This window comes from Trichomycterus rosablanca, chromosome 10 (genome assembly GCF_030014385.1).
Source record: "Trichomycterus rosablanca isolate fTriRos1 chromosome 10, fTriRos1.hap1, whole genome shotgun sequence".
NCBI classification, from domain to species: domain Eukaryota; kingdom Metazoa; phylum Chordata; class Actinopteri; order Siluriformes; family Trichomycteridae; genus Trichomycterus; species Trichomycterus rosablanca.
The window spans coordinates 3,164,119-3,184,948 of NC_085997.1; positions in this window are offsets into that span (position 1 = coordinate 3,164,119).

A 20,830-nucleotide genomic window follows, 5' to 3' on the forward strand; every position below is an offset into this window, starting at 1 on the left:
CCCCACACCTCCCAATTCCCCCCGAACATGACGCTGCCGTCCTTTCACTGTACTTACTATACAGTATATTTGGGGAAAATTCATTTACTTGTTGGATTGTTATGGATTTATTTGAAATTGATATATCGCTTGATCCTCACTTGCTAATTAATGTGTGTGTGTGTGTGTGTGTGATGCGTCACAGTGGAAAAAGTACCGTGTCGACATCCACGTGACATTAAAATCCCCAGTGATGCTGCACATTTAGGAAACCCAGAGGAGCCGCTCGCTGAATTATCTCTCATTTCTTCTTCGTCGTCGTCTTACTGGAACTACAGATCAATTCATCACAGTTATAGTGATGTCACAATGGGGGTTAAATATCAAAGAGCGACAGAATAAAAGGAACGGCGAGGACATTTTACTGGAAGTGCGATTTCGGTAACATCCCACCTAATAAGCGTACTCATCAGTTTTTCCTCGTCAGTTTGATTCCCGCTGGGAAATGAGCGATGATGCTGCTAAAGCCTAAACTAGAGTGAGGAAACGTTCCAGATTTAGTTGCAGATTTAATAAAACGAGAGCCAAAAGTATGTGGACGCACCTAATTATCAAGTTCAAGTGCTTCAGCCAGACCTGAATATTTGGAAATACAAGTTTTATGTCTTTTAACTACCTTCGAAATGTAATGGAGCATCGATTGCAAGCCAGGCATTGTTGACCAACCTTGGTACCTATGGTTTGACTAAATAGGCACAAATTCCCACACACACCTTCCACAATCCTGTAGGAAGCCCTCCTAGGACAGTGGAGGCTGGTACAGACAAAAAGAGGGAGTACAGCTCCATAAATGTAAAATTTGGATGTGGATGGACTTCCTTCTTGTCAGGTGTCCACATTTGCATTTGTGATACATTTACTGCAGATTTATCCTGGTCAGGGTCATGGTGGAACTGGTTTTCTACTTGGAGCAAGGCAGGAAAACACCCCAGACCCTGTCTCGCACCCAGTGTTTCCAAGTACACCTGACCTAGAGCGACCCCAACCAGGAGGCTGCAGCTATTCTTAATTACGTGTATTATTAATATTAACGAAGTGTGTATTGGTTCTCTCTCAACCCCAAAAGCAGGAAGGTCAGTTGACGCTGAGGTTAAAAAAATTGGTCAGTCAAAACAATTAAAGCAGGTGGTGGTGAGGTACAGGTCTCCCCTTTCATTCCCATTTTTTTGGTATAAATTTTGCCGCCGTTGGAAATCCGACGCGCTCCGTTCCTCTAATCTGTGTGAAATACTCAGTTCACCAGGTTCACTCACTCACCCTAAAGTCCTGACAAACCTACGTGACTGCGTACAAAAACCCCCCTCTCAAAACTCACCCCCGCTACTAAAGGCTTTTGGTCCGGAGCCAAGATTTTCCCATTGAACACTGTCTCTCAAGACGGAACTCAAGACCTACTGAACTACGACTGAACCCTCATCAGCATCCAGACTGAACCAAAAATGTTTGAATATTTTGGTGGTTTATGTGAATAAATAAAACCCAAACTTGTGTTCTGATTGTTCTTTTATTTCCTATAAGGTCTATAGATACTAGGCAGTAAAGTACGCTGCACTGTCACTTTATTTTTTTGCTTGGCGTCAGTTAAACCGTGGCAGCCAAACACCCACGGGCGATGATGACGCTTCCGGTGTGAACACAGGACGATCTGTGATGAGCGATTCAGGCGACAAGAGGCCGGGCATCTAAATATTTGATGATGGGCTACGTCGGAGGGTAGGGTGGTTTACATGTTATGGCTGATCAGTGTATTTATATTAAATACATTTTATGAAAAATTAATGCAGGTCATGAATGTACCACCCTGCCTCACTAAATCTGTCCGCTTCCTTTTGGAAAAACCAGACTTCATCAAGTCCTGCAGGATCAAAATAGCCTGAAAAAAGTCTGATTAGTTCAGCGTCACTTCCTCTGGGTGATTTCAAACCGGATGATGGGTTTGTAGCTTCCCAGCTCATCCTGAATTGATGAATTGTTTTATTTGTCATATTAGACTTTCATTAATTTATTTTTTTATTCCTATATCATTATTATTATTATCACCATCATAACATTATTATTATTATTACAATATTATCATTATCATTATTTTTATTATCATTATTAATATTATTATTATTATTATTATTACTACATTATCATTATCATTATTATTATTATTTATTGTTATTACATTATTATTATTTATCATTATTATTATTATTATTTATTGTTATTATTATATTATTATTATTATTGTTGTTATTATTATTATTATTAATATTATTATTACATTATTATTATTATTATTATTATTACATTATTATTATTATTTTTATTGTTATTATTATTAATATTATTATTACATTATTATTATTATTAAATTATTATTATTATTACATTATTATTATTAATAATAAAGATTAATGCAGGTTTCCAGATTTTTTCTATAAATCATCCTGGCATCACCTCTGCCTGACCGCACATGCGACTCTTCCTGTATCATACTGATCTGGGATCAGCTTCAGTAAATCTACTGTAATGCGGCGCAATTTAGACTCACTTCCATGCCTCAGGACTAACGTATGGACTAACGTATGTGCTCTGCATCGAGCCGCTCCGTCGCGTGAGCAGCTGGGAGCCGTTTTATTCCGGCTCTGGTTTGAGTTTTGCCGTCTGAGCGACTGGATTTCCATACTGACAGCTGGTGAAGTCATGGAAACTGTTATGAGGGCAAAAATGGAAGAGCAGGGTGGAAACGCAGCCCCCCTGCACCCGGTGTCCTCTGGAGGTCGTCGCCCGGAGGCCTCGGCGCTCGTTAAGTGCGTCTACCTGAACTGACCGACGCGCTTCTTCAGAAGTGATGTTGATGTCATTATGTAACCCAGAGCGGACGATAGCTTCAGTGAGTCCGGACACGCGGGACATTTTGCTTTTGTGTTGGGCCGCGGGTAACGACGGAGCTTTAATGCATTTTTTTGAGTGGAATGCTCTTCAGTGTGTGCGGTGTTGAACTGAGCATCCACATCAGGACACTAGGGGTCTGTCTGAAAACCTAATGAGCTGCCTTGCTGCCTACTGCCTACCTGGGCAGCTGGCTAAGTAGAGAGGATTCTAAAAAAGTCGTGCCGCACTGGATGCTGGGATTGCCTTCAGATGCTCCCTCGTTATTCAGTCAGAATTAAGGTGCCTCAATAGGAGCATTTTAAATCATCTAAGAATTTAGACACGCCCTCTTCAGGATCCCTTAAACGGGATCCCAACAACACTGCTGCACCTGATACACTAATACCAATGCAACACACTACCATGTCAGCATCATTGCAGTGCTGTGAATGATCCACCACCCGACAAAGTACAGTACAGAGAGCAACAGATGGTTGTAATGAACAGTCAGTAATTGTATATCTACAAAGGTAATCTGTATGCTAGGTGGAGCTTATAAAAGAATCAATGAATAGACAGACCAGATAGCTGAACTTGATAGTACTAAATACAATATATGACCAAAAATATTTGGACAACTGGCCATGAGCTTGTTGGACATCCATGGTAGCTTATTAAAATAGACAGACCTCCTTGTGACCTCGATATTCGTATGGCTGGGCACTGATGTTGGTCAAGAAAGCCTCAATTGATGTTCCGGTTCATTCCAAAGCTGTACTGCCAGGTAAACTCAGGACTCAGGCCATTAGAGGTTCTTTTTAAAAAAAAATAAAGCTTGTATCCATGTCTTTATGGAGCTTGCTTGGTTCACAGGGGTAGAGGAACAGGATAAAGACTTCCCTAAGCTGTTGCTGCAAGTTGCTGACAACAAAACATAAAAAGTGTACAAAGTTTTAGAGTTAAAAAAAATAAAATAACGATGACTCTATTGACGTAACACTCGAAGACACAACAGCAGGACTAACAATAGAAGCCATTGTGTAAGGACAGTGTGTAAGAGCGAGTGTGTTGGTGGGACTCGAGGAGATGAGTTTTGGAGGAAGGAAGTTTTCTCTGTGCACCTGCAGCAACGTTCCTGGATGCGACACGGGAAGAAAACAGGATCCGGAGCTCAAACAACATCCTGTTAGACCTCTTCCCCCCCTCACTGTTTGTATATGTGTGAGACTATTCCTGCCTGCTGGGTAGAAAGTGGGGAAAAGATGAATCAGGAGGATGACGGAGCGGGGAGGTCGAGATCCTCCGTAGTCTCGCTCGTCCTCACGTTCTTCGCTTCTCTCGCCGCTCTTTGTTTAACGTCGGTGACGAGGTGGACGTGGGTATTAATGATGCAGCGTGAGCGGGCAGCGTCCTCACTAAATCTGTCCGCTTCCTTTTGGGAAAACCAGATTTCATCAAGTCCTGCAGGATCAAAATAGCCTGAAAAAAGTCTGATTAGTTTAGTGTCACTTCCTCTGGGTGATTTCAAACCGGATGATGTGTTTGTAGCTTCCCAGCTCATCCTGAATTAAATCAGTGATGAACTGTTTTATTTGTCATTTTAGACTTTTATTTTTTATTTATATTATTATTATTATATTATTATTATTACTGCATTATTATTTGATTATTTATGTATTATTATTATTACTGCATTATTATTTTATTATTTTATATATTATTATTAATATTATTATTATTATTACTGCATTATTGTTTTATTATTTATATTATTATTATTATTATTATTATTATTATTATTATTATTATTACTACATTATTATCATTATCATTATTAATATTATTACTACATTATTATCATTATTATCAGTATTATTATTATTAATTTTTGTTATTTTTATTATGGTCGTCTTCAGAAAGAGAGAAAGTGCAGGTATAACAGATGAATTGAGTAAAAGCTTAATGAGGCGCAGAGACTGCCGATTAAGGGAGCCGGCTCTGTCAGTCATGTGATGGTCATTAGTGGCATGGCAGGTGGGCATGATATTGTAATCCGTACCTGTGCAGAAACGTCTATGTGTTAGGGTTAAGGGCCCCACTCAAGGATTTAACAGTGGCAACCTGACAGTGGTGGGGCTTGAAACAGCAACTTTCTGATTACTAGTCCGGTACCTTAAATTTGACCAATAGCAGCATTCATTTAAAGCAACATCCTGAACTGATGAGTGATATGTGCACTTGAAATGCATGTAGCTATGACCTGTCACACACACACACACACAGAGTCAGGACAGTGCATGTCTGGGCTTGTCCTATCAGCTATAAAAAGCTCAGTACAGATTAATTAGCTTGTCAACACATCCATGGTGAAAGTTCCCAGTCTACTGTTGCTGACACGTGTGCAGGAGCCGACCGCTTCTTTTCACCTGCACGAGGTGAGTTCATACAGGGCTCGATCTCGCATACAGAGATCTCGCATACACACCGATCCCCATTATCCCCCGTCTCTGTGCAGGCACCATCGATCAGCCAGCAGAGGTCGTAATTGCAGCAGTTATGAGAGATCGACTCCGATCATCTAATAAATATCGTTTTTTATTCGTTAGCAAGAACCAGAAGATAAACTTCTGCAGTAAGCAGCTCTCATACCTGGAAGAGGGGAAACTTTCCTCTGTCAGTCTGAGAATTTAGAAGGTCGGAGGAAGGGGAGTCGTGAACGTCCCGGTTGTTTATAGCTGTAGGAAGCCGAAGTGTTAAAGTTACTAGGCGAGAGGGATTTTTTCCTGGACGGCGCTTCCTGTGGACAAAAAGTGCTTCCTGCTCCTGTTTCCACATGCTGCCACCAAGCAGAGAGAGGCATGTACACCGACGAGGCATAACATTATGACCTAGGTGAAGTGAATGATTATCTCTTCATCACGGTACCTGTTAGTGGGTGGGAGATATTAAGCAGCAAGTAACATTTTATCCTCAAAGTTGATGTTAGAAGCAGGAAAAGTGGGCGAGCGTGAGAATTTGAGGGCCAAATTGTGTCGGCTGGACGACTGGGTCGGAGCATCTCCAAAACTGCAGCTCTTGTGGGGTGTTCCCAGTCTGCAGTGGTCAGTATCTATTAAAAGTGGTCCAAACCGGCGACAGGCTCATTGATGCACGTGGGGGGCGAAGGCTGGCCCGTGTGGTCCGATCCAGCAGACGAGCTACTGTAGCTCAAACTGCTGAAGACGTTAATGTTGGTTCTGATAGAACGGTGTCAGAATACACGGTGCATCACAGTTGCAGGGCTGTTTTGGCAGCAAAAGGGGGACCGACACAATATTAGGAAGGTGGTAATGTTATAATGTTATGCCTGATCTGTGTATTATATACAACATATGAAGAACTGAGCACAGGAATAGCGCTTTTTAGCCAACGTTTTACTAAAACGAGTGAGGACTTTTTGGATTCTGCTGGAGAATCGATTTCAGCACCCCGAGCTGTAGAACACAAGTTTAAAAGTGCAACAGTGAGGAAAATACAACCAAACACAGATACATGTGGAGGCTTTCAAAGTGGATTACATGCATATTTGCGTCATGGTATGCTTTTATGTTTTACTGCACTACACTAGAGAAAGCAGCAATGGCGACTAACCTTCTACGTCTTCTCATCACCAATAATTGATCGATGCTTTTTCCATAAAAACAACAGAACAAATACTCGCAGGGAATCCTCCGTTGCGCAACGCTCGCTGTTGATGACGCGTCATTGGCTCCCAAAAACTGGTGGACCAGTGGCTAACCTCAGCCGGCTGGTTGATGGACGGGGAATAATGGAGAGCAGTGCGTGACTCTCTGTACGTGTAAACCCGCCTAACCTGGGGAAAAAATGGCCCACCACTGCCAGGTTGCCGCTTTTGGGTCCTTGAGCAAGGCCCTCAACCCTGAAATCCCACTCGTTTCTACCTTATAAAAACACCTGATTACACATAGTCAGAATGGAAACGTCACTATTTTAGTGCACTTAATTTGGGTCAGTACTGTACATGCTAAATAATAAATGTGGTTCTTTTAGCACTGCTATTAGATATGAGAGGATGTGGGTGTGTTTACAGCAGCCAGTGGTGCTTCCAGAGGTACAGATTACAACCCACAGGAGCATCTGGTGGCATTATGGCGTTATTGGATTAAACAAATTGGATGATGTAATTGGGACCCATGTCCGGTGAAGTCTTTTACCCCTCTGGCTCTCTGACGAGCCTGATCTATAGTCCACGTAATTAAAGAAATAGATCCGAAGAGACGATCAGTGACCACGTCGCTCGTGCCCTCTGCTGCTCTCGACGGACGCCCACCATCCAGAACCGCTGGCACTGGTTTCACTGAGGGATTCCAGCCGCCATGAGTCCTATTTCCAGTGAATATGCCAGCCCAGTCCAGCCCAGCAGCAGGTGCCCATGCCAGTCTGTGCACACACCCCTTGCAGTGGGCTAACCTAACAGATCACATGCACACTGTTTATCAGAGATACACATACACATACACATACACATACTAGCGTCACTATTCCAAATTCCAAAAGTATTTGGACACTTCAGATTTTTGAATTCATGTGTTTCAGCCACAGCAACTTTTAAATTCTATGCCCCTGACTTTGCAGCAGCAGTTTAGGGAAGGCCCTGTCCTGTTCTGTTTTAATACCATTTATTTTTGAAATTGGATGTCCAACAAGCTCATGGTCCGGTGTCCAAATACGTTTGGCCTTATATGTTGGATGTTCACTATCTCAAACGGTTGTGGTAATCAAGTTATTTCGGACCCCTTTATCTCCTCATTTGGTCATTTCCAGTTCCCGATGATCTAGGAGAGCTGGATCACCTGGCGCCCCCTCCGACACATTTCCAACCTGTGGCCACTTCTTATCACCTGCTGTGTCACATACGGAGAGCCATGCTGAGCTTCACATGACACCTCCAGCAGGACGAGACCCAGTCTGACCCTCCCTCCCTCACACACAACCAGTTAGATGGACGCCGAGCAGGATCCGTAGCTACTGAGATTTAGACTAAATCACTGTGCCACCTGAGAGGTATTACAGAGCACATTATTCATGTTTTTGGGAAGTACGGGAAACCTGGAGTACCTGAAGGAAACCCACACAATAGCACTCAACTGGATATTGTGTCTGTTGAGTGCTTAACCAGGTCTGTGGTTTCATCGAGACTCGATCTTAGCTCCCTGTGGTGGTGGGCCACTGCATTATACTGCTGCATCAATCCAACAACGTGGCCTTTAATAAAATGTATAGAATTATCAACTGTCCACATATGTGTTAATATACCTGCCACCGGTGTGACTGTCCTGCGTATTAGAGCCTTACATGGCCGGACAGTCAGGGTAACGGCTAACACATCTGCACGGGTGTGTGTGTATGTGTGTGGTATGTGAAGAACGTGTGTGTTCAGCATGTCTATATATTTCCTGATGATCATGTTTACGTCTCTTTGAGCAGAAGCTCTGCTGGTATTTATTGACTGGAACAATCTCTTCATTTCTCCTCCTGGTCACTTCAGAATCACAGTCGTCACGTTAGTGCAGAAACGTGTTCATCATGTAAACAGGTTCATTTGTGTAATTCACGACAGAAGCTCGGTGGAAAATAGTTCATCCTTCCCAGAAGTGCTCGTGTTGAGAAACATGGTTAAATTACTCAGCACTGCTGAAGCTCTGATCTCTGCTCATGTAGAACTTCTGCTGTTCTTCAGTCCTGTTCTGCTTCTGTCAGGAACTTCAGGAAGTGAAATGGAAGGAATTTTAAAATTATGAATTATTTACTTGTTAAACTTGGACTTACTGTATTTATAATTATATATCTTATTAAATATCATTTATTTAATTTTTATTGTACTGATTTGTAGCAAGCTGAATTATGTTTATTGCTTTATAAAAATACTAATGTATTTGTATATTTAAATAGTTAGCTTTTACTTAATTACTTTCAAAGTTTTATTATTATAATAATAATTATTATTGTTATATCATTATTATTATTATTATTTTATTGTTATCATTATTTTTATTGTTATTTTTATTATTGTTATTATTATTATTATTATTGTTTTTATTATTAACATTATGATTATTATAATTATTACTATTATTATTATTATTATGATTATTACTATTATTGTTATTGTTATTTTTATTATTGTTATTATTATTATTATTAATAGTATTATTATTATTGCTATTATTATTGTTATTAATATTAACATTATTATTATTGCTATTATTATTGTTGTTATTATTATTAATAGTATTATTATTATTATTGCTATTATTATTGTTATTAACATTATTATTATTATTATTATTATTATTATTATTGTTACTATTATTGTTATTATTGTTATTATTATTATTATTAGTAGTAGTAGTAGTAGTATTACTATTATATTTATTACTATTATTATTTTTATTGTTGTTTTCATTATTATTATTATTACTATTATTATTATTATTATTATTGTTACTCGTCTCAGTCGTAGAATTTGGTAATATTCTGACATAACAAACCACTGCAGTGCATGTAGGGAAGGGGTCGTGACATGTACACAGCCTCAGCAGTAAACAAGTACAAGCTTTTTCTATACGCTGAACTTCTTTGGAACATGAAAAGCTGAATGTACGTAGAGGAAAAGGTTTTTATCTCAGAGTGCGTACGGGTGGGATGGGTGGAGCAGAAATTGGGTGAAAGGCTCAAACTGAGGCCAGTAGGTGAGTGTCTCAGAGTGCACCAGGGTTTAGAGAGGGGGGTTAGATGGTTTAGGATTCCTGTACTGCACTTTTGTTTTGATGTATCAGTACTCGTGGTCACTGATACACACAGTAACAATATGCAACCTTCTTGTTGTTCTAAGAGGACAAATGTTTACATCCTAATCAAGTCGTATCCAATTCCCCAATTCTAACATCCTCCGCTGCTGCAGACCCGCACCCTGATTGAGGAGAGCCACAAACGACACAAAAAGCCACACGACTCCCCACTCCCCGACATGTGCAGTTGCCAACCTCTTCTTTTCACCTGCCAGAGATGGCATATTACAAAGAGCCAGATCTATTACCTCCCCCAGCAAAGCAGAAAAGTAGCACTAGTATTGGACATTTAGATGAGCTCCTTCTCGCTTAAGAAGTTGGTTGTTTTGCTCCCGAGAACCTGGATTAAGCATCAAAAATATACCATATATTTAATATACATTACTGGCAGCAGCAACCAAGAAATAATGATGAACCGCAGGTTCCCAGGACCCAGAGTACCCTGGTGCAGTGTTCTACCTGCTGCACCTCCGTGTATTTAGTATTAGCCCATGAATACTTTTTTGTTAAGTATTTCACTGAACCATTCACCACACACACACACTCCAGCACGGCGAATAAATGTGCTGTTGGTGGTTCGCTGCTCCTCCTCTCCTCTGCGTTTCGTATCGGATGACCTCAGCGCCGAGTCTTTCCACCGGCGCAACCCGATACGAGCCGTCGAACCTGAGCTAACGACACAACGGTTAAGTGAACGAACAGAGGAGATGCTTGGATCCGAATCGACCTTAATGAATGCGAGAGCCGCTCTCGTGGGATCACATTATTATTTTCCGTATGTTTTTCAGCCTGCCTGCTTTTTCCATTTCCAAGGTTGAAGTGGTTACGCTGCCTGATTGCAGGCCATTTCTTGCTTGTTAAAAAGAAACAGTGGTCAGAAAACCACATTATTTCTGAACTTTTGCACTGTACATGACCGGAATTCAGTTTTTTTCTACTTACAGTTAAATTCTACAGTTGATTTTTTACTGTAAAAGCATCTGAGACTTTATATAATATCATCTAATGAAGTTGTATACCAGTACAACCGGTGATACGTTTTATTAATTTTATTTATTTTATTTTATTGATATTAGTGTGTACTTAAGGACACCCATATTATTTTATCCTCTACACAATCTTATAATGTTTAAATGAATAACAGGACAGTCCGTATTAAACTATACACTGATCAGCCATAACATTAAAACCACCTCCTTGTCTCTACACTCACTGTCCATTTTATCAGCTCCACTTACCATAAAGAATCACTTTGTAGTTCTACAATTACTGACTGTAGTCCATCTGTTTCTCTGCATGCTTTGTTACCCCCCTTTCATGCTGTTCTTCAATGGTCAGGACCCCCACAGGACCACCACAGCGCAGGTATTATTTAGGTGCTGGATCATTCTCAGCACTGCAGTGACACTGACATGGTGGTGGTGTGTTAGTGTGTGTTGTGCTGGTATGAGTGGATCAAATATCGTGTCCACTCACTGTCCACTCTATTAGACGCTCCTACCTAGTTGGTCCACCTTGTAGATGTAAAGTCAGAGACGATCGCTCATCTATTGCTGCTGTTTGAGTCGGTCATCTTGTAGACCTTTATCAGTGTTCACAGGGCGCTGCCCATGGGGCACTGTTGGCTGGATGTTTTAGGTTGGTGGACTGTTCTCAGTCCAGCAGTCACAGTGAGGTGTGTCTGATCCACTCATACCAGCACAACACACACTAACACACCACCACCATGTCAGTGTCAGTGCAGTGCAAAGAATACCTGCTCTGTAGTGGTCCTGTGGGGGTCCTGACCATTGAAGTACAGCATGAAAGGGGGTAACAAAGCATGCAGAGAAACAGATGGACTACAGTCAGTAATTGTAGAACTGCAAAGTGCTTCTATATGGTAAGTGGAGCTGATAAAATGGACAGTCAGTGTAGAAACAAGAAGGTGGTTTTAATGTTAAGCTGCATAAAAAAATACATTTATTTATTTATTTTCATGTTTTATTACTATCGCTTGATCCTGGTCAGAATTACGGTGGGTCTGGTTTGCCCAGAATTACTGGGTGCACTGCAGTAACACCCTATCACGGGGACTTGGCAGCCCTGCCAGACATAGCCAATTACTTTAGTATGTAGACGCTCAACTGGCCAGCAGCACTGTTGGGGATTTGAACCCCGTACCCCGGCTGTAGTGGCCTGAGTAGAGTAATTTATTGCTGCACCACCTGAGCGACCTGCTCCAGACATTTCAGACATAACTGATCCTAATTCTTACGATTCTTTTTCTCATCAGCCGAGGTGCCACATGATTTGTGTTGAACGTGTGTTGACTTTGCCTGGTAACAATATGACTCTCCATCACCACGTATAAACCAGATGTACGTCGCGCTGATTTAATTCCTCTCAAAAGCCTTGAACTTTTTTCTAGTTTCCTACTGACAGATTAAGAGTGTAGGAAAATATCTGATACCACAATAAACTCTGTTTCCATTAATAAACCTTGACAGACGCGTCTAGCCAAAACGGCAAGGCGAGGGAGCCACAGATTCTTTTTTCCCCCCTCCATCAGACCGGGCGTTTAGCCCTCACTGACGGAGCTGGACCACCACCGGAGGGAACTCGACCTTTTGAATGCTCGGGAGACTTGGTTTCTCTGCGTCATGATTATTTGTCTGTCAGTGTCAGAACGACAGGTTATTATTACCTGTAAAAAAATAAACTGCGGTTGGATTTCGTCACAAGTCTGATGTCTGGCTGATTGAACTACTGCATAAAGTGGCTGGTAAGTGTTCAGCCAAAGTACGTGGACACTACTATATTTGAAAATTCTGACCTTGTTGTGGAAAAAGAAGCTGAGATAATAAATGAAAACAAAGATTACAGTTGACCAGATTGGAGAATTTATTAGCACGATCGTGGGTTCTTACAGCAATGGAATAGCTGAAGAACAAGAAACAGACCTGTGGGCCTCTCTTCATGTTGCTCTAGTCACATTACATTATGTGTTGGACTTTGGAACCTCCATTCTGTGCTAACTGTTGTTTCTTATCTGCTTACAACAGCCTTACGGAAGCTTAATGACAAATATGTTGCTTTAATAAGTATTTAATGCACAAGCTGGATGAGCTGGATGGTGTGAATCTGGAGGACGTACTGAGCTGGACGTTGTGAATCTGGAGGATGTACTGAGCTGGACGTTGTGAATCTGGAGGACGTACTGAGCTGGACGGTGTGAATCTGGAGGACGTACTGAGCTGGACGGTGTGAATCTGGAGGATGTACTGAGCTGGACGATGTGAATCTGGAGGACGTACTGAGCTGGACGATGTGAATCTGGAGGACGTACTGAGCTGGACGGTGTGAATCTGGTTGTACTGAGCTGGACGATGTGAATTTGGAGGACGTACTGAGCTGGACGATGTGAATCTGGAGGACGTACTGAGCTGGACGGTGTGAATCTGGAGGACGTACTGAGCTGGACGATGTGAATCTGGAGGATGTACTGAGCTGGATGGTGTGAATCTGGAGGACGTACTGAGCTGGACGATGTGAATCTGGAAGACGTACTGAGCTGGACGGAGTGAATCTGGACGTACTGAGCTGGATGGTTTGAATCTGGAGGACGTACTGAGCTGGACGATGTGAATCTGGAGGACATACTGAGCTGGACGGAGTGAATCTGGACGTACTGAGCTGGAAGGTTTGAATCTGGAGGACGTACTGAGCTGGACAATGTGAATCTGGAGGACTTACTGAGCTGGACGATGTGAATCTGGAGGACATACTGAGCTGGACGATGTGAATCTGGAGGACGTACTGAGCTGGACGGTGTGAATCTGGTTGTACTAAGCTGGACGATGTGAATTTGGAGGACTTACTGAGCTGGACGGTGTGAATCTGGACGTACTGAGCTGGACGGTGTGAATCTGGAGGACGTACTTAGTACTGAGCTGGACGATGTGAATCTGGAGGACGTACTGAGCTGGACGATGTGAATCTGGAGGACTTACTGAGTACTGAGCTGGACGGTGTGAACCTGAAGGACGTACTGAATACTCAGCTGGACGGTGTGAATCTGGAGGACATACTGAGTACTGAGCTGGACGATGTGAATCTGGAGGACGTTCTGAGTACTGAGCTGGACGATGTGAATCTGGAGGACGTACTGAATACTGAGCTGGACGGTGTGAATCTGGAGGACGTACTGAGTACTGAGCTGGACGATGTGAACCTGGAAGACATAAATAATATCACTGATCAGTGTGTGAACAGTGTAAGTTTTTGGATGGTGTCACCCCAGGGTAAATGTCACACGGCAGGTTGTGACGCTGTCCCCTCCTGCCCAGAACAATAGGAGGAACCAGCTGTGTTTGGAGGCTCGGTGACAGCCGGGATGCTACACACACACACACCTTCTCACCGAGTTCACACCCAAAACACCCACCATACACAAACTGTGGAGATGCCTGTTTAACATCTCATTCCAAAATCACATCATTAATATTTTATTATAATTTCCGCTCTAACAGTCTCAACACCTATGAGAAGTCTAGACATGTGTCTAGGCTTTGCAGTTTTGTACCCATTCAACAACAGAGCAATTTCAAGCTTAGAGACGTCTTGTCCTGCAGTTGATGTTCCAATTGGCCTCCTCCACGTTCACACACCATTCCTGGGTTTCAACTGGGTTACGATCAGAGCTTAGTGGAGTTCCTTCACATCACACCTGGCACACTTCCACAGATGTCACCAGTGTGTGCCAGCAGCAATGAAATATAGATAAATACTGTATGTAGGGAGTTCCCCCAACTGGCCGGCCATGCTGGTCATAAGATAACATAAGGTTAGGCCCAGCGTAGTGCATTGTTCTGATCATCGGCTCACAAAATACGTCATACGTCAATTTTTACGTATTTACGTTTAATTGTAAATGTGTAGCTGCGAATGCCAAGCAATCCAGGACTGAAATGTACCAATGCATCATTTCCCTGGGTGGTCCAGACCAAGCATGACCTCAGTGACCGTGTCTCAACCTTCACTATGGGTCTGCATTGAAAAGAAATGTAAATCTCAGCTCTGCTACCGGTCGACTGGACGCCCCCCCCCCCCCCCCCCCCCCCCCAGCGGGCACAATTGGCAGTGCCTGCAGCAGACAAAATCGGCCACTCGAGTCTGCTGCGTGGGAAAAGACCGGACTAAAAAAGGAGTGGGGTTTTTAACGCTGTGTTGGGACCCTGGTTAGTAGCTCGAGGAGCCTGTACAGGAGTGGAGGAACGTGGGACTTTCACACTCGCACAAATTTACCAAGTACGGGCGAATAAAAGGGGTCTTGGATATAAGACGAGGACAGTATACCCTCCTTGGATTGCCTAAAAAATGGCGTGACTGTGAATATTTGCTAGAGTCTCAGAGCCGGTCGAGGAGGGCTGGAAACCAGAGCGAAGTGTTAACAGCACCCAAGCCTTTCATTATTACTCACTCATTATATTGTTCTTTATTCCACTGTGGTGCAGGAAACGTATGGAGGAATTGTAACACCGAGGCATGCACGTACATACTCGTTACATTTATCTCACGCCACACACACACACACACACACACACACACACACACTTTCCTGAAGGTAGGCCATGGCTCTTTATATTTAGATCACAGCTGTCCTGTCTGGAAATATTTTTGGAGGCCTTGAGTTGCTGCGATGACCTGAGACTTTTACCATCAAAGCTGCTGGAACTGAGAAGAATAAAGAAGTATTTTTCCATGTATCGTAGCTCGTTTGGAAGTTGGGGTCAGAGCGCAGGGTCAGCGATTGTACAGCACCCCTGGAGCAGACAGGGTTAAGGACCTCGCTCAAGGACCCAACAGTGGCTGCAGAGTAGGGGCTGGATTTGAAACAACAATCTTCAGATTGATAGCCCGAAGCTCCACCCACTAGGCTACCATCGTCCTGACAGTGGTTGGCATGAAAATTTAGCAACAGTCTCAACACCTATGAGAAGTCTAGACATGTGTCTAGGCTTTGCAGATTTATACCCATTTAACAACAGAGCAATTGCCAGCTTAGAGACGTCTTGTCTTGCAGTTGATGTTCCTATTGGTCTCCTTCACGTTCACACACCATTCCACTGGGTTTCAACTGGGTTACCATCAGAGCTTAGAGGAGTTCCTTAACATCACACCTGGCACACTTCCACAGATGTCACCAGTGTGTGCCAGCAGCAATGGAATATAGATAAATACTGTATGTAGCGAGTTCCCCCAACCGGCCAGCCGTACTGGCTGAATGATTGCAGTTACAGTTCGGTCGGGCCAGCTGGGCTGGTCATAACATATAACATAAGGTTGGCATGAAAATTTAGCAACAATGTCTTTTTAGTAACAACGTCTGTCTAGACTTGGTGGCTTTTCCTAGGTCCTCTTCTATACACTGTCCTGTTCAGGTCAGAGTTAACAGGGTTTAACTGGGATGTCATTAGGTGGTCCTCACCACAGACACACCATAATAAATAGAAACACTTCCACCTGGAGCCAATCGTGTGTGCCTCTGTGCCCCCTCTGCCGGTCATAAATGGCAAGGCAGAAGGACATTATTCCTTAGTCGAGCCACACTGCCTATCTTTACTGCATGTGGGCTTGGTAGAATAGTACTGACATTTTTGGACTGTTTTTAATTCAATACCAACCACAGAGAAGTTTATAAACTGAGTAATAAAATAGACGCTGGTGGGTGAATTTGTGTGTATAGAACAAACTTTACATTTTACAGGAAGCAGATACATTTACAGTAAGTGTAGATTTGGTTTCAGTTTTGGTCCCGCTCTCATTTGAACCCTTGACTTGGATTAGAATCCCGTCAGAATCTAGACTTGACTTGATCTCTAGGTCACTATTTGTGATCTTAAAAAAAAGATGGTCCTGGCTAGATTCCATAAACTACCATTAATTTATGGGGGTGGGGGTGGGGGGTAGTGTAACCGTGGTAAGGCATGAATGTGAAATGAAATAATATAGAGCAGCTAATAGAGTGGACGATGTGTCTTCGCTTTCACGAGGGTCAGCAGTGGACACTCTCCTCCTGGGATTTCCCACACAAGCACCCTGACCTTACTGACCTGAGACCATGAGTGTGTGTGAGTGTGTGTGAGTGTGTGTGAGTGTGTGTGTCTCAGTACAAACAGTTGCTCCGAAGACAGATGCAGCAGATTCAGTGTGTGTGTGTGTGTGTGTGTGTGTGAAGCGTGTGTGTGTACAACAGGGCCCACCAGTCATTTGCGTTCCTGATATTTAATATTGTCATCCGATTTTTCAGATCTGACATAAATAACAAAAGCACACTGCGTACGCCTGTGTGTGGATCTGGGGTTCGAATCCCTTTTCGGCGCCGTCCCTTCAGTTACAAAGCGAGCGGCCGAGGTCGTTTTTCAGCGGAAAGACAAGACAGCTGGAGTGCAACATGAACCCCGCAGCGGACAGTCCTTGAAAAGGAAAAGCTTTAAAGATAGGCATAGAAAGGGGGCAAGGGCCAGCCACAGGTCGAAGGTCATCTTCCGGTAATTGTCTCAAAACTGGCCTTGTTTCTGCAACAGAGAAAATTACCTCACACTGTCGGTAACCAAGTAAGCCATATATATATATATATATATACACTCATTATGCATAACATTATGACCACCTTTCTAATATTGTGTTGGTCCCCCTTTTGCTGCCCCATACGCAACAATCTGTGATGCTCTGTGTAGTCTGACACCTTTCTATCAGAACCAGCATGAACTTCTTCAGCAATCTGAGCTACAGTAGCTCGTCTGTTGGATCGAACCACGCGGGCCAGCCTTCGCTCCCCACGTGCATCAATGAGCCTTGGCCGCCCATGACCCTGTCGCCGGTTTACCACTGTTCCTGATACTGACCACTGCAGACCAGGAACAACCCACAAGAGGTGCAGTTTTGGAGATGCTCTGACCCAGTCGTCTAGCCGTCTAACACAATTTGACCCTCGTCAAACTCGCTCAAATCCTCGCCCGTTTTTCCTGCCTAATATATCTCACCCACTAACAGACATTTGCGTTCATTTGTGAAAGAAGATATTTTCTTACACGGGTCAAATAATACGTGTGTGTGAATAGCTGTGTGTGTGTGTGTGTGTGTGTGTGTGTGTTTACATGTTCATTTATGCATGTATGTACTTCATTATACAGGGAAGGGTGTGTGTGTGTGTGTGTGTTGACATGTCAATCCCTGCATGTATGTATGTATTTTGTTACACGGGGAAGGGTGTGTGTGTGTGTGTGTGTGTGTGTGTTCACATGTCCATCCCTGCATGTATGTATATATTTCGTTATACGGGGAAGAGTGTGTGTGTGTGTGTGAGGGGGAAGAGTGTACGGGGTATACGGGGAAGAGTGTGTGTGTCCAATTTTGCATGTATGTACTTCGTTATACAGGGAAGGGTGTGTGTGTGTGTGTGTGTGTGTTCACATGTCCATTTCTGCATGTGTTTACTTCGTTATACAGGGAAGGGTGTGTGTGTGTGTGTGTGTGTGTGTGTTCACATGTCCATTTCTGCATGTGTTTACTTTGTTATACAGGAAGGGTGTGTGTGTGTGTGTGTGTGTGTTCACATGTCCATTTCTGCATGTGTTTACTTTGTTATACAGGGAAGGGTGTGTGTGTGTGTGTGTGTGTGTGTGTGTGTGTTCACATGTCCATTTCTGCATGCATGTACTTCGTTATACAGGGAGGGGTGTGTGTGTTTGTGTGTGTGTGTGTGTGTGTGTGTTCACATGTCCATCCCTGCATGTATTTATATATTTCGTTATACGGGGAAGGGTGTGTGTGTGTGTGTGTGTGTTGTGGGTTCTGATCTACAGAGCATAAAGAGCACTCTCTCTGTATCTGAGCCACCAAAGAGGGCATTGTCTCAAAATTATAGGCTTCAGCTATGTCTAAGAGAGAGATCAGTCCTCAGCCTGAAGGAGGTCATCACATCTGTCGAAAACTCTTTAGACTCCACCGTCCTCCCAATGCCCGAGCGGATTTAAATACGATCCCGGTCAAAGATCAAAGACGGGGCAGCGCGGAGCGAACGTCACGAGCGCTGGTCGAGCCGAACTCTCTGAACTCGAGACGTAGCCGGTCTACCACGCGACACATCTGGTTATGTCTTTTATTTTTAATTGATTACGTGTGCAGATGTGTTATTAGGCAACCTGATGAGTGACCGCCATCGCGCCTCATATTTTATTTAGCTTACAGCTTCTAATACGGCTATTGTTGAGGATGAAGGTGCATCTGGCCTCCTTCTGAATGTGAGCTGATGTTGTGTCGGGTTTCATGTAGAGGCAGCACAGCTTTTACCACTACAGACGGTGTGGTATATCAATTTGGCAAAATAATTTAGGTTATTATAGCGAATCAGACATCACTCTGGGGTAAATCATTGAAAAGTCATTGAACACTGTGATTTTACATCATTTTCTAGTGCTTATAACAAGCGGCACAAATATCTTACGTGCTACATGGTGTGTAACTGTACTATTCACACTGTATTAATTAGGCACAATATTTAGTAAAGTTAGGGTGACCCTACGTCCTCTTTTTCGGGCCTAAAAAATGCATTTCTATATTTTCGTTTACAATTACTGACTGTAGTCTATCTGTTTCTCTGCATGCTTTGTTAGCCAACTTTCATGCTGTTCTTCAATGGTCAGGACCCCCACAGGACCACCACAGAGCAGGTATTATTTAGGTGGTGGATCATTCTCAGCACTGCAGTGACACTGACATGGTGGTGGTGTGTTAGTGTGTGTTGTGCTGGTATGAGTGGATCAGACACAGCAGCGCTGCTGGAGTTTTTAAATACCATGTCCACTCATTGTCCACTCTATTAGACACTCCTACCTAGTTGGTCCACCTTGTAGATGTGAAGTCAGAGATGATCGCTTATCTGTTGCTGCTGTTTGAGTCGGTCATCTTCTAGACCTTCATCAGTGGTCACAGGACGCTGCCCACAGGGCGCTGTTGGCTGGATATATTTTGGTTGGTGGACTATTCTCAGTCCAGCAGTCACAGTGAGGTGTTTAAAAACTCCAGCAGCGCTGCTGTGTCTGACACACCACCACCATGTCAGTGTCACTGCAGTGCTGAGAATTATCCACCACCTAAATAATACCTGCTCTGTGGGGGTCCTGACCATTGAAGAACAGCATGAAAGTGGGTAACAAAGCATGCAGAGAAATAGATGGACTACAGTCAGTAATTGTAGAACTACAAAGTGCTTCTATATGGTTAGTGGAGCTGGTGGTTTTAATGTTATGGCTGATCAGTGTATTGCTGCTCTATTCACCAGCTTTGCCAATGTACCACCCTACAACAGAAACGTCTTCCAATTGTAATCCACTACGGCAACTGGCTGGTAATGTAAAGGTTACTTAAACTTAATATATTTACCTCCTGGAGCAGCTTGTTTGTTTACATTTTTACACTAATTCGACCAGAAATTGACCATTATTGGAAAGCTTAGCCCCTCAGCTCAGTGGTTTATAAAATGACGAGATTCTTATATTATTTTGTGCTTTTAAAAACATATTTTGAATGTATTCATAGGACAAGTCACCCATCTTTGGTCAAATTATTAATAATTCTTTCAATTATTTTAATTTAGATTTTTTCTGTACATTGTAATGAATATTTTTTAAAGCTCAAATGTTTTTTTTCTTCTTCAAACTGTTTTGGCTTCTCGAACCTTTCATGTTTTTTTCCCCCTGGTCGTGACAGTACACACGCATTAATGTCATTTTCCATTCTGATAAATTATCAGCTGCCATTAGTGCCACTCTTTAGCGCTGTGTTAGCTTTGGCATTGTCATAGCAACCGGCCTGGTTAATACCTTTTAGTTCTCGTTTGGGTAGAGTTAGACCCGTTTGACACTCGGCGTGCTGAGCTGAGCTGAGCTGAGCTGAGCTGATTTGAGCTCTTTGTTTTTTGGGATCGTTTTAGAAGGTTTTTACTTGCAAATAGGGCGGCACGGTGGCTAAGTGGGTAGCACTGTCGCCTCACAGCAAGAAGGTCCTGGGTTCGATACCCAGGTGGGGCGGTC